This window comes from Marmota monax, unplaced genomic scaffold (genome assembly GCF_021218885.2).
Source record: "Marmota monax isolate L192 unplaced genomic scaffold, Marmota_monax_Labrador192_F-V1.1 WCK01_AAM20220418_F8-fsc00099, whole genome shotgun sequence".
Classification (NCBI taxonomy): Eukaryota; Metazoa; Chordata; class Mammalia; order Rodentia; family Sciuridae; genus Marmota; species Marmota monax.
This window is the reverse complement of record NW_026692126.1, coordinates 4,187,836-4,202,750: the sequence shown is the minus strand read 5'-3', so window position 1 is coordinate 4,202,750 and position 14,915 is coordinate 4,187,836. Positions and strand designations below refer to the sequence as shown.

At 43.0% G+C, this 14,915-nt stretch overlaps 1 long non-coding RNA gene across 3 annotated transcripts in view; it reads right to left on the bottom strand.

Annotated features, from left to right (window-relative positions):
* Positions 1 to 4,451, bottom strand: part of LOC124106836 (uncharacterized) — a 31,726-nt gene extending 27,275 nt beyond the window's left edge. For 2 of the 3 annotated variants that reach the window (XR_009228781.1, XR_009228783.1), the window contains exons 1-2: positions 4,350 to 4,451; positions 2,030 to 2,132 (exon numbers count right to left, since the gene is read on the bottom strand). This is a non-coding gene — a long non-coding RNA (uncharacterized LOC124106836). The remainder of the gene's footprint in view (positions 1 to 2,029; positions 2,133 to 4,349) is intronic. The other variant, XR_009228782.1, reaches the window with a different exon arrangement.
* Between the last annotated feature and the right edge of the window lie 10,464 nt (positions 4,452 to 14,915).

Here is a 14,915-nt window from a genome sequence, read left to right as displayed (position 1 = left end):
TGTACCTCCCTCCAAGGGCTGAGATAAAAATTAAGTAAGCAGTCGCATGATGCTGGGCACCCAGGAAGCGCTTAATAAAGGTCAGGTTCTATGCTGCTGATTTTGATGAGTGAGAATAATATAAGAGACAGGCTGCTGCAAATTAAGAGAACTGACAAAGAGTGTCCTTGATGGAACTTCAGACACACTCCTCGAGCCCTCTATTCTGCAGGCCTCATCCTGGGCCCTGTCTCCAGCCAGCCTTGTTCAGTTTCAGCAAAAAACCTGCTAAGTCAGTCTATTGGGAATCCTCCCACCCTGGCTCTAGGTATCTGATCACATTGGCCAGCCTTTGACAAGAACCCTGTTAGGTCTGTTTAGCAAGAATTCCTGCTCCCCACCCCCTGTGCCTTGGTAACTTTCCACCCTCTGTCCTCCTCCCCCACCTCGGAGCCTGGCTATCAGTGCCCAGCTGTCTTTCTTATTCAGTGGAGCCTGATCTCCCTCCCCTCTTGTGACAGTCGTAACACCTATCACAACAGTCCTGAATACAGCTTGCCCATTTTGTAACACGTGTCAGAATAACATTTTTTGCTTTAGCAGGATGAGCATTTAAATAAACCCCATAATTAAGCTTTCTATGGTTTTTATGCACATAAGTGTTATCTGGCCATTTGTAACAGGTGTTCTCCAGGTAAACATCCCCCAGGGCGCCAGCATTTCATGGCAGAGTCCCCAGCTGGCCCGCCTGGCTCACAATTTGAAATTCGTAATGAATTTTCCCACAGACATTATCGCCTAAGACACAGTCTCAGGAGTTGCTACCAATTGCACTATGGTCTGTTAGGATACACTGTGGATTAATAGGCTTTATGTACTCGGATAAGCTGTGAAACACTGTGGATTAAACAGGCTTTATGAGTTCACTTTAGAACCTGGAGACTTTTTTTCTAATGTGGTTCCTATGAGAAAATCAGTTCCAAGGCACAGGAAGCCCAAAAGCTAGGAAAACACAAGCCTGCATCTCCCCCTCCTCATCCCCTCACCTCCACCCACCCTCCCCAAAGCAGCCAGCATTAGAAAGGAAGCCCAGGGCCACAGAGGAACCCTGTTCTCCATCACTGTACCATGCTCCTCAGTGTTGGGGGGAACCGCAACCCCCTACCACCAACTGGCCACCCACCAGAGAGCCCAGGCGGTCATTGTCCCTGCTATTCACTTCTCACACAGTACTGCAAATCCAGTACTGCTCCTCGCCCTCATCAGATACTGGAGACCTCAGCCCCTCCATATCCCTGTGCACAGGTTCCCCCCAGGCCTCACACAGTCCCACCCACTGTGATCCCCTCTGCAAAGGAAACGTGTTTCTCAACCCACCTTGCCCTGTCCCACCTCTAGTGCTTCCCACACGTTCTTATTCCCTTCTCCCAGGACTCTGTCCAATCTGGGCTTTCAGGAATCCCATTGATCCAAAGCCCAGCTCAGATCCTGCACTCGCCTCCTTCAGCCCTGGATCAGGAAACCAATTTCCTGTCTCACTTTCTTTCCTTCTGGAGTTCCTGGAGAGCCAGGGCAAGCACCCCAGCACACACACACCACACACACACACACACACACACACACCAGACATCTATCACACATACACCACAAACACAACGCAACACTTGCACATACATACACCCCCCCCCACACACACACACACACAGCTCATTATGAATGAAATAGGGATCCGTGGTCTTGTGTCTCCCTGAGTCAAAAAGGAAGCAGAGGGATGTTACAGGACAATGTCTGTAACCCATTAAAAAAAAAGGGGAAGGCTGGGGGTGTAGTTCAGTGGTAGAGCACCTGCCTCACATGCACTAGGCCCTGGGCTCCATCCCCAGCACTGAAGAAAAAAAAAGTGAAACAATGTCCATACCTAAGCAAAAGTTAAATACCATAGAAAAATAAATCAAGATGTAAACAGGACACTATTAAGTCAGAATCACAACACTTCTAGAACCATCAGCATTTAAATATAGAAAAGACAGCCGGGTGTGGTGGCACATACCTGTAATCCCAGTGGCTGCAGAGGCTGAAGCAGGAGGATCTCAAGTTCAAAGCCAGTCTCAGCAACTTAGTGAGACCATAAGCAACTCAGTGAGATCCTGTCTCTAAATAAAATGCAAAAAAGGGCTAGATGTATCTCAGTGGTTAAGCCTCCCCAGGGTTCAATGCCTAATACTAAAAACTGCTCCAACTTTTAACATAAATAAAGGACAACAACTTTCTTTTCTTTTCTGTGATCCTCCTATCTCAGGCTCCCAAGCCACTGGATTACAGAAGTGTGCCACCACGCCTGGTTTCTTCTGAGATGGGTCTTGCTATATTGCCCAGGCTGGCCTCCAATTCAAGGGCTCAAGTGATCCTCCTGCTTCAGCCTCCCAAAGTAGCTGGGCTACATTGCTTGCCACCATGCCCACCTCCAGACAACAATTATTTTGCACTAAGTGGCATGCCCATGAAAAGTGTTTCCAAAGAATCACTTCATTTCATTCCCATAACAGCCCAATCATTATCTCCATTTTGCACACGAGGAAACTGAGGCTCAAAGCAGTAGCTTGCACAGGGTCTTGGAACAAGCAGGGCAAGAGTTAGGATTTGAACTCCAGTAGCACCTTTTCCAGATTCAACCTCAATTACTAAGTATAATTTCTAATATATCTGTAGGTTGAGGAGGGCATAGGTGGCAGCTCACGGGAGATAACACTCCCACCAACGTGCATTTCTAAGACCCCCTGAGCACCACTCTTGCCTGACTCTGAGTTGCGTTACATAACACAGCAAACTCAGGAGCTAGGTATGAACAGAAACCCATACAAGTCAAATAACTTGGTCAAAGTGACTCAGCTCCAGGGAGGAAGGCTGTTTTCAAAGGTAGGCTGTTCATGCTCATGAATCCCTGCTGCAAGGCTCCCCCCTGCCCTCCAAGCTCCCGGGCAGTGTGGGATTAGAGACCTCACCCCTCTCCAGCTCTGAGACTGGTCTGAACACACTCCAAACAGCCAGCCAACTGTTAAAAAAAAAAAAAAAAAAGACACTGCCTTACCCAGGAAGTGGGGATAAGATCACCTACTCACTCACTGCCTGACCCAGGAGGTGGGATAAAAGTGGCAAAAAGCTAAATTAAATTAAATGAAAAAAATAGTTCCCGACATACAATAGCATTCACTGACAGCTATTAGAGACGACCTTTTCCCTTTTAATCTATTCCATTTTCTTATCAAACTGGATCACCCTTGTTCCTTTTTAAAATAACAGCGTTCTTCTGATACACGTGAGTCAGTAAAATGCAAAAAGAATAGAATGAGATGAAGTTGGGGGAATTTACTTTTTTCCCCACTGGGCATCCTCCTCCCCAAACACTTTTTTAAAGGAATTATTTAGTGCTCAAAATGCCACCACAATGCTTTATAAATAAAAAGCATACCAAACAAATAACGGAGCCCTGGCCCTGGGGAGTTCCCATCTAGGCTCCGTTCACATGTGCAAAGTGCTTCAGAGCCTAATTAACATCTCGGGTTTGTTTTCTCAAAATCCAGCCCATTGTTTCCCCAGTGAGCACGATCCGAAGCCTTAGCCCACAACGCGCTACTGCCTGCATCTTCCTGCCAATAAAACCGCTTAAACCACCAGAGGTTTAAGCAATTAATATTAGATGAAACCCCACCGCGGCGCGGATCCGCGGCCCCCGCAGCCCTGCGCGCCCCGGGCTGCGGAGTTGGAGGAGGAAGGAGCCGCAGCGCGGGCCCAGGCACCCCGGGTGGAGGCGGGTTGTCTCCCCCTGCGGGGCGAGCTCTGGCAAAAGGAAACCGAAAATGAGCCAGGTTTATCTGGCACTCTCTTGCCTGCAAGAATCGCGTCTATACTGTAAAAATCCATTAAGGATCCAGCTGGGTCTTTTGCACTGCCATTGTTAGTGCGACTTCACACACTCAAAGACTGTCCTGATAACGGGACCAGTTAGAAAAGTAACGCTCTCCCCAAGGGAAGTCAGGAAGTCAGGATATTCCCGGTTCTGGGTCCTAGAAACCCACTGACAGCCAATGAATGCCCCTTCTCTCGGTTTGGAGGTGCATCTCCAAGCTCGTTCCCAGCACCCGGAGTCTAGCCTCCAGCCCTGGGCAGATTTTAACACTACACGCCCATCTCTGGGGGAGGCCAGGCAGGGAAGACGGGTGGAGGAGTCAAAATTAGAACCCATGTCCTTTTTGCCTTTCGGGTAAGAATTCTTGCATTGCAGACGCACTTTGTGCCTGATTTTACTCGAAGATCTTTACAGAAGCCAGCTACAAACTCCACATCAGACCTCCCGGAGCCCCCTGTCTTACCCCAGCGGGAGCCAATGAGAAGTTGCTGCCCTTCCTTTGCTGGGCCTAGCACAGCTGAGGACTGGCCTTGCCCCGCACAGTCCTGAGGACTGGATTGCAAGACACACCCAGCACCACTCCCGGGAATTATCCTGTTCCGGATTTTCATCGCACCTTGCACTCTGGTGTGAAAGGAGAAGCGCTCTTTTCTAAGGCCACAAGAGCTATTTCTCACTGTGTGAGTACCTACTGGGATTCCCACTAAATAAAACTGCTTGATGATGACCTAATTTGTTCATTCAAGAAGATATATTTCCCCTACCCATATATTATTGTTGTTATGGTTTCCGTTGTTGAATTATACATAAAAGGGCCAAGCGGCACCAAGCCTATTTTAGAAAAGAAGCCATTTTCAGTACATGAATCTTAATGAGATCCTTATTTGAAAATTTGTGCCTGAGGAGATGCGTTATTTTACTTGCTTCTGTATGTCTTCAACTCTGTGTTATCCTAAAAGTATTGTTTTTGTTTTAATATTGTGTGGCACACACATATCATTCCAGTGACTCTGGCAGCTGAGGCAGGAAGATCCCAAGTTTGAGGCCAGTCTGGTGGACTTAGCAAGACCCTGTCTCAAAATAAAAATTTGTAAAGGGCTGGGCATGTAGCTCAATGGTAGAGCACTTGCCTAGCGTGTGAGGTCCTGATCAATCTTCAGTAGTAATATAAGACCCTGGGCAAGCTACTGCTTTGAGCCTCACTTTCCTCGCGTGCAAAATGGAGATAATGATTGGCTGTTATGGGAATGAAGATAGTATTTATTTTACAAATAAAATTTGTAAAATGTATTTTCTTGTTACATGTTCATGGTTATTCACCACTTGAGACCTGTTGGTTGTCTTTTTTGACCTTAGATTACTTTTTGGTGACCCCCACCCAAAAAAATAGTGTAATTAAAAGAAGTTCTCCAAAATGACATAGCATGTCGTGCCATTTACCCTTCAAAACACCATGGTTTTTATTCTCTTTTGTTCTTGACTTCCTAGTCCACTTTTCCTTTATAATAATAGTCTTTTCAAACATAAGTGAATTTACAAGCAAGTACTTCTCAAGGTGTGGTCCTTAGAACAACAGACTTGCAAGATCTAATGCATTTAGGAAACAGGAACATTCTCTCCTCCGGGGTTACAAACCTCACTGAAAGTTCCCATCAAGAAACCTGCTGAATTGACTTGGTCCAGAGTTTCCTACGTTTATGTGCACATGGATTCTTTTCCAAATAAGAGTTATTAATATGCTATGGAGCTTATATTTCTAAGATTACACTTTTGGAAATTGCTTTTTAAAATCATCTAATATGTGGAATAAAAATATTTTTAGGTCAAAGAAAACTATTAAGATGCAGCCTTGTAAGCCAATTTTTTTTAGAGAATTAAGAAGATCTTACTTGCTGTTTATGAATTTCACAAATCTATTTCTGTGGTTTTTGGGTTTTGGTTTTGGTGAGGATGTATGTGTGTTGGTGTGGTTTCTGTTTGTTTACTTTTGTTTTAATCTTTCAGGTTGTTGATTCCAAGAAACAAATCAGATGTGTGGGCACCATGTTAGAATCCTGAAATAAGAAATGGTGAAGAATAGCCCTTTTTCCCTTGTGGAAAAACTATAACCTAAAGTATGGTACATTCCACTTTTGTTGAGTCAGCCTCTCCATGAGCCCCCAACACACCTGGAGTTTTAAAAAATAGTCCCCTAGTTATAGACTCCGGCAGTGTTCTTGGAAGTGAATTCGGTGCTCAGGAGAGTGGGCCATCCAGTCTAAACCTATTCTATTGCGCTAGTCCCAGTCTTTCCCCCAAAAGACAACCCTGTAGCAGGCAGACTCCTAACTGGTCAAAGATCTGCATGGTTGACAAGTCTTCTGTGTACTTTTTTCCCCTTGTGACAGAGCTAACAGAAGGGGGGGGAGGCACAAACATCACCCTTGTGAAGGAAACAGACAAACTAGCAGACTAAGGGCTGTTCAAACTGTGACCCATCTGGACGCATTTTTATCCAATGAGACCTTTTATAAAAGGAGCTCCAGGTGTGTCAAGCACCTGGACTAATAGGAAGAGGGGAGTAGCCAAATGAAAGAGGTGGCACTTAGTCCTACCCAAGAGACCTTGCAGAGGGTGAGACAGGATTTACTTTAAAACACCTGACAGATTGCCTTCCAATGTCCCTGCCTACCCATAACACCCCGTAGCGCACTTTCCCCCCTACCCCACAGAGTCAGGCTCAGAAGGCCACATGGATACAACTAAAGGATGACATTTGTTTCATATTGCTCTCAACACTTAGTGGAGGGAAAAGAAAACAGATTTCTGTAAATCTGTAAATGCAAACTGATTGATTGACTGTCCAATGGTCCTTCTAAAGTTACTTATTATGAGAGAATCAGGACTCAAAATGCAAATACTTTGTTCCTGTTTTACCCCAGAAAATTAGTTTACATTTCAAGGGAGCCTCACATTTGGAACTGGACTGTGAAAAATGAACGAAAACAGGCTAGAACTAGTTCACAAATTCTATTCTACCCACAAAATTTGCTTCCCTTCTGTTGATCTTTGTCAAATGTCACCCGGCCCTTTTTATCCATCATCTTCTCCCACACAGAGCAGCCTGAAACTGTGAAGGGGTGTGTGTGTGTGTGTGTGTGTGTGTGTGTATTTTTCTCTCAATTATCTAACAATTGAGAATTTGCAGAAATTTTTAAAAGGAAAGGAAATGAAGACAAAATATATCTCATGAAAGTCCATAGAGTGATTGTTTTTTAGAGATCTGATGCTTGCTTGTTTAAGATTTAAGCAGAGGCTTAATTTCATCACTAAAAATTACTATATCACAACATATACCATTAAATGAGGGAGTCTATCCCAACAAATTTCATTGCCATCAGCCATATTAATACCCATAATCTGCTCCTTCAAAAGTTGATGATTAAACTGGTTATATATATTTTTAAAAAGGTATAATTATCCACTGTGCATTTAGTTAAGAATACATAGCATTCATCTACCTCCTAGGTCCTCACTCACAGAAAATGAAAGTGATACTTAACTGTCAAAATAAAACCCCTCAGAAGCCTTATGTGCAAAACAACTTCCTCTTTCTTTTGATATATTCAATCCCCTAAGGATCAGAAGAAATGAAAGAGATCTTTCAGGTTGTTGGTTCCAAGAAACGAAAATATTTTCCTGTTCAAAATAAGTAATTTCTTTATGGCAGTCTAGAAACAAGTCAAACAATGATACTGTGCAGTCAAATAAAGTACTAATCCCAGGACAGGACATACTATAAAATCTTCAATTTTATAGTATGTGAGAACCTTTGATTCAACAATAACACACTCTGTCCTTGGCTCTCAAGGTGCTCAACTCCCTAACAAATGCAATATCAAATGTCTCTCAATTTTTTTGACTTTAAAAGTCCAGGATTCTTCATTCAATCTCACTCTACTCCTACATGAAGACTTTGGACAGTTTGATGCGACAGTACATCCACAATCTATCCAAACTGAAGCCAGATTACTGAAGGGATCTCAGGTCTTCAATTTTACTGGTAAAAGTTCTCTGAGGTCAGGAAAATGGGGCTGCTGCAGGTTGGTGTTTATGCTGCCACCTGTTGGCCTTACAGGGAAATACATCACAGGTTGTAATCATATTTTATTTGTGTTAGCATCCCTAATACTTCTGATGTTGGGGGAGTGAAGCTCACAGACATTTTGGGGAGTATTACGAAAGCCTGGGCTCTCTCCCTAGAAAAAAATAAAAACACTTATACAGAAGATTTTTGCAGACAAATTTGAGCAACCTGAAGCTCATCCGCACGACTATTTTCTAAACTACAAAAATCAGATCATACTCATTTTTTATGTTGTGGCAAAAATTCTGTAAAATGGGAGAAAGTGAGCATTCCTGAAGGATGATTAGACTGTGAGGTTATTCAGAAGAAAATTTTAACCTCAAATGATTTTTTTTAGTTCAAAATTGGTAGTTAACTGCAAGAAAAAAAAAAAAAAAACTTTAAACTTTCTCTGTAGCCAGAAACGTTTGGATTTCATTTCAAAGTTAATCAATGGGAAAGGCTCTCTGGGAATTCTGGGTGGTATTTCCAACAGAAACATTATGCTTTTGACACCTCAGTTGTTGATATCTTAAATCCTCCCATCTTTGAGTTTTGGATCAGGTGACAGGGCCCGGTGCACATGGTCTGTTTATTTGTTTAGCTTCTAGAAATGTCTTCAGTGTTAATGTGAATATTTTTGAAGCACAGATTACACGGAGCTGTCAGCTGCCTTTAAGATGTTTTGAACATAAGCCAGTACTCTCTGAATCTGGAGGCCTCCCTACCCCACCCCCAAAATGAAGCCTTTTCTACCTATAGAAGAGAGACTGGCTGAGTCCTTGGAGCATCTGAAATACAGCTCACACTAATGTGCCCAGTCTGCCTCTCTAATGGAGTGATTGGCAGACACCTAAAGAAGTATCGATTGGTCCAGTTCATCCAATGCGCTGGTCCTTTCGCCTGTCAATGTGACCAAGGTATTAGCCCAACAGCACTTGCAGCCCTATTCGCTTCCCTTTCATAAAATTAGCCCTCCATCTGGAGCTCCCCCTGATAGGGGCTGCAGGCGTGGGGAGTCAGCAACATACAGTTTTAGAACCCAGCCCCTGAGTCTGCCTGGGGGAGCAGGGTCTCCCATCTTGCTTTCTATCCTCATTAAGTTTGAATTTTATCTTTGCCAGTACTCTCATAATTCTCAGACGGTGTGTTATTCCATCAACACACAATATTTTCTCTTGAAAAATAAATCATCGTCGTTTTATGGGAGAAAAAGATTCCCCAGCGCACTGCCAGCGTCACCACCAGCTCACAACAATTTGCCAGATTCCTGCCTGATGAAGCAGCGAGCCCTAATAGTGTGGCTGCCGCCTGGCTCTGGAAGGTTTCAGGAGGTTTGACATTTTATTAATGTAATAAAATGTAGCTTTTACAGTTATCTACACTACGTAATTACAAATGCATATTATTGATATTATCAGTGCGATGCTTCAGTTTACTTTTCCATTAAATAGAAACTCTGCATTTTATACATTCATTATACAAAGAATTAATGATGGTTTACACAAGTCTGTCCACAAGCAGACAGTGTAGAAGCAATTACACTCGTTGTAGTCCTGTCTTTAGTAACGCGCTTTGTTTCAAAAGATGATTTTAAATGCACTTGTTCATCAACATAAATGGGCGCTAAGCTATCCAAAGAATGAAATGAACACATTCATACAAAACCCAGCTTTCTAAGAGAACAATGGATGTTAAACATAGCATCAGTTCTGATCCCTCTTACTTCTCGATTCTTACAAAATTTCACATAAACAATATTTACATTTTGATTTTATTCTTTGCAGCACAGAAATTGTTTATGGCTCCAAACTCAACTTATCCAAAACAAAACCACCCCGGGTCTTCATCCCAGGCCTCCATCTCGGGGGAGGACACCATCAAGCCCCCAAAACAAAAAAACCCAGGATCATTGTTCAACTGCCCCTGTCTAATCCATTATGGAGCTTTGTTGATTTTTGCCTCTCAATTGTCTCTCGAATCTGTCCACCTATCCCCAAGTCCACTACCACACTCTGGTTTGAGCTACACCATTTCTTACCTGGGCCCCTGCAGTGGTCCCAAAACCCATTTCCCAGGTCCACCTCATATCTGTTTTCCATGTCATAGCAAGAGAAGTGACATGGAACTCAACTCGTGCCTCTCTCCCCCCACTGAAGACACATCCATTACTCTGTCGATCTTGAAGTCATCAGCAAACTCTTTCCCACAGCCCTCGAGTCCTCCTGCCTGGTTTGGCCTCCTCTAGCACTGAGCTTTCCCTAGGATCACATGATCTTCTTCAAGTCCCTCAGCACTGGCTCTCCCTCTGTCATAGGGGCTTGCAGGCATGCGTTGGGCTCCCATTTGCTAGTTACCTCACTCTTCTTTCAGATCCAACCAAATCTTGTTTTCTCTAGGAAGTTTTCCCTTACTAGTCCAATTCTCCTACTGTGAGCTTTCTTAGAACCCCGTACCTCCGGTTCACATTGCAATCTTATGGTCACTTCTGTTGGTATCTGACTCTCTCCCTGATTTATCTGTAAGCTGCATGGAGGCACTGTTTGCTTTCACTCCCTGAGGTCTGCTCCAGTGTCTTGCAGAGTAACTAGTGTGTAGCAAATGCTAAATTAATGAGCTGGTTGGTGGTTGGCTGGTTGGTTGGTGGAATGAATAAATGAGTAAATCACACAATAATGCTTCCAGCCAGGCTTTATGAGTCATGGACTCTGATGCCAGACTTCCTGGTTTTGAATTCCAGTTCTGCCACTTACTGACTGACCTTTGGCACGTTCTATGAGTTCTCTGTCTCAGAGAACTTATACATTTCTTCAACTGTAAAATAGAGTTAATAATTATATGTGCCTTATAGCATTGTAATGAGGTTTAAATGAGTTGACACATACAAGTCACAATGAACACTGCCTGGAACATATATATCACTATCATAATCATCATCATCTCATCATTGGTGATTAAAAGTATCCTCAATGAAATTAAAGGCCTCAAATAACTAATTAGAACAAATTGATTTCTTTTAGAAAATTATGTACAATTTTTTTAAAAAGAGGTTAAAGGCCTCTAAAATCATTATGATGTTAAAGCCCTTGAGTTCTGATCCTGAACCTCATGACACATTGAATTTATGCGCAACTGGAGACTCATCCCTTAATCATGCTATGGTCTATGTCCTTGCTCACCATTAAACAAACAAACGGTTTCCTTTTCATTGGAATCATTTGCCTTCCCTTAGTAGAATGTTCAACCATCTTGCTGTTTCTTTCTTTTTTTTTTTTTTTTTTTGGTACTGGGGATTGAACTCAGGGGCACTCAACCACTGAGCCACATCCCCAGCCCTATTTTGTATTTTATTTAGAGACAGAGTCTCGGGCTGGGGATGTGGCTCAAGCGGTAGTGCGCTCGCCTGGCATGCGTGCTGCCCGGGTTCAATCCTCAGCACCACATACAAACGAAGATGTTGTGTCCGCTGAAAACTAAAAAATAAACATTAAAAAATTCTCTCTTTTTAAAAAAAGAGAGAGAGAGACAGAGTCTCACTGAGTTGCCTAGCACCTCACCATTGCTGAGGCTGGCTTTGAACTTGTGATCCTCCTACCTCAGCCTCCTGAGCTGCTGGGATTACAGTCGTGCACCACCACACCTGGCTAACCATCTTGCTGTTTCTGTACTTCAAGATCCTGATGAGACTAACAATGTCCATGTGATACCTGGAAAGTTCATCCCAGCCCAGCAAACACGGCAGAGGCTGTGGCTGGGCGCATCCCCACACAGTCTCTCACCACCTGCTGATGGTGGGATGTACTGGCGCACTCTCCCTGGAGGCTAGTACCCAGGACAGGTGGTCCCCTATAAGCAGAACACCCTGCCCAGCTCTCCTGATCCCTATTCACACCCCAGGTTGCTCACCTCCATCCTGGGTTTCAAATCTGGCACATTCTCAAAGATCACTGCAATGCTTCCATGAAGCCCTCCCAAATAATAGTATCTTTCCTTCACCAAGCTTAGTCCATCTTTTCGCGGGACATGCTTTCCTTCTTAACTAGATAGTAAATTACTTAAGAGTGAGGATCTTACGGCAGTATATGGCTTTAGGAAATCTTCTTGTTCTACCCAATTAAATCTTTTCAAGAATGACCAAATGCATAAACAAATAAAGAAGAGCCCAAGGGAGAACTAATCTCCCTCTTTATTTTGTAGTAATTGTGATAGATGTCACAGTTAAGGTGTCTATGATTTTTAAAACAGTTATTTCCAGCTCAATTACCAACCGCAGTACAGATAACCTCTAAAATTCCTTGACCCTCAGGTTCTAGTCCAGATTTCTTGAAGCAAATAGTTGGAGTAACTAAAATTGGAACAAGAATTTTTGGTTAATGGAAGATGTAAAAAAAAAAAAAAAAGCAACTGCCGTTCACAAGAATGGAAAGACTTCATGAAATCTGAAGGAAAGAAGAGGTTGACATCCTTGTATAGGAAGAAAGAAGAGGGGAAGAGGAGCAGGCCACCAGTACACCTGTGGTGACTTTGCTGTGTCAGCTGCCATGCTAGGGCACCTTCTAGTGGGTTCTGATTTAATTCACACACAAGCAGACACCTTGGTTTCATGCCCACTTTACAGACTAAAACCCTGGCTCTAAGAAGATTCACATCTTTTTTTTTTTTTTTTGAATTTTAATATTTATTTATTTTAGTTCTCGGCGGACACAACATCTTTGTTTGTATGTGGTGCTGAGGATCGAACCCGGGCCGCACGCATGCCAGGCGAGCGCGCTACCGCTTGAGCCACATCCCCAGCCCCAGATTCACATCTTTTGATGAAAGTTCTACAGCTATTAGCTGTCAAGCTTGACACTGGAGCTCCAGGCTAACCTACAGAATGCCACCATGAGAATTCCACCCCTCACCTGTTTTATTAGGTAGGCTTTACAATGGCATGACCTGCAAATCCCTGCCCTGTGGCATAATTATTTTCACTTTTCTACAGATAATTCCCTCTTCCAGAATATCCTAAAATTCATCTCACCTCTAATGTTATTACCCTGCCCTACCCTTAAGACACAGTCACCTCTTTTCCTAGCCTTGTTTTCTTCCTGCCCAAGGGCACATTTCCCAGGGTGTGCTGTTCCCAGCCCTCCAGGGGGCTGCCGTATTGTCTCTGACCCCTCCCACAGTGTCCAGGGCCCTTCCTGGTGTCTGACATTTGACCAGGAAAACTGTGACCAAAACACACATGGCAACTTGGTCTGGACCGCTGATAACTGTACTGTCATTTAACAACCTTCTGTACTCAGGGGTATAAGCCTGCATCAATGATGACAAATGACACCAACCTAATGACCACAGTAATTCACTGTCCTGTTTAAAGAAATTATTTAGCAAAGTCAAGGTTAAAACCATGTAATGGAACAAATTAAGGGGTGCCATTACAGGACCTCCATCACACCTTCAGCATACACCAACTACTTAGAAACATAGCTGTATTTAATATTCATCTACATTTATTTTAAAATTTTCCCTGTTTTGTAACAGCTGTAGAATCTCAGGGGGAAATAAAAACACTCAGCAGAGACTGTTTGAGACCTTAAAGAAACTTTTTTTTTTAGAACCTTTAACCAACATGATTTTTGCTTTTTTAATGACCTTTTTACATTTTTGAATATGGACATTTTAAGATTAGGACAACAGGACTGCCCTTTTCATGACTGAGAACAGGACTCCATTAGGATCTGGCCAAAGTTTTAGCCCTATGCTGACATGCCACCCACATTAGCCAGTGGGGAAAGGCATGGGAGACTTTTTTCCGTAAGGAGCCATCTTAAAGGCTCCCAGGGACAGCTGGCCCCTGAATAAGACTGCTGGGGAAGGCAAGGGCAGCCCCCTGTGACCCGAGGGGAGAATTTGCATCCGGAGTTTTGAAGGGACAGTTGTTATGAGATGCCCAGGGAGCCCTATTTTTCCTGACCTCTTTGGAATCATTCTGCATATGAAATGAAGACACAGGGATTGAATTTTTTAAGAGCTCCACAGCCTCACAGGATAACACAGGATGTTTGCCATGCCACCTCCTGGGGGGGACTGGTTACCTACTCAGCCAGCGATCGCTGCTTTCACCTGATTAATCTGTAACCAAAGGAAGTGAAAGAAATAATTTCACAATCTGCACCATCTTGGCCATTTTCAGATTCCTTCAAGTGGAGAGCAATCCCCAGCCAGTCCCTCTCCACACTGACATATTTATTCTTCCTCTTCAGATTCAAACCATTGCAAAAGCAAAATGCTTGTCCTCAGTATTTACATGCTTTACATACCCTCAAAATATGTGGCTTATTAATGACCGATTCTCCAGCCTCTTCAATAAGCTTTTTTTTATTAGCATGACATCCTTTAACTTCTAAAGTGTCAAAGCATCTTGCACTGTGCACGTCTCCTTTATGATATTTAATATAAAGATAGAACAGTATTTATATCCCTCACAATAAGAGAATGGATTGTTTTAAGGTTATACAGCCTAGATGTGATAAAGAAAGAAGGAACCTTACAAAATGATAAATATTTTCATTAAAAACTTTAAAACTAAAAGTTCAAAGATATGTTCTCCTCTCTTATTTCTTGTCAAAACATGACTTAAGACCCAAAACTAATCTACTTTCAATTTTATTCCATATTTCAGTGCTGTCATAGTACTCAGCAGAGAGTATTGGAATACGATCATTTTTTATTTTGTTGATGTTACCGACAGCTTTATTTCACAAAGCAATCTTATACTATGTCTACCAGTGGCAGGGCATAGAGGTCAAATAGTCTATCCTTACAGGTAGAGAGCTTATTAAACGGCACGTCTATTAAACCCGATGGACAACATAAAGAAACATTTCAGCAAAATACTTTTAACATAGTTCAATGAAGATATGGCTCAAAAGGGTA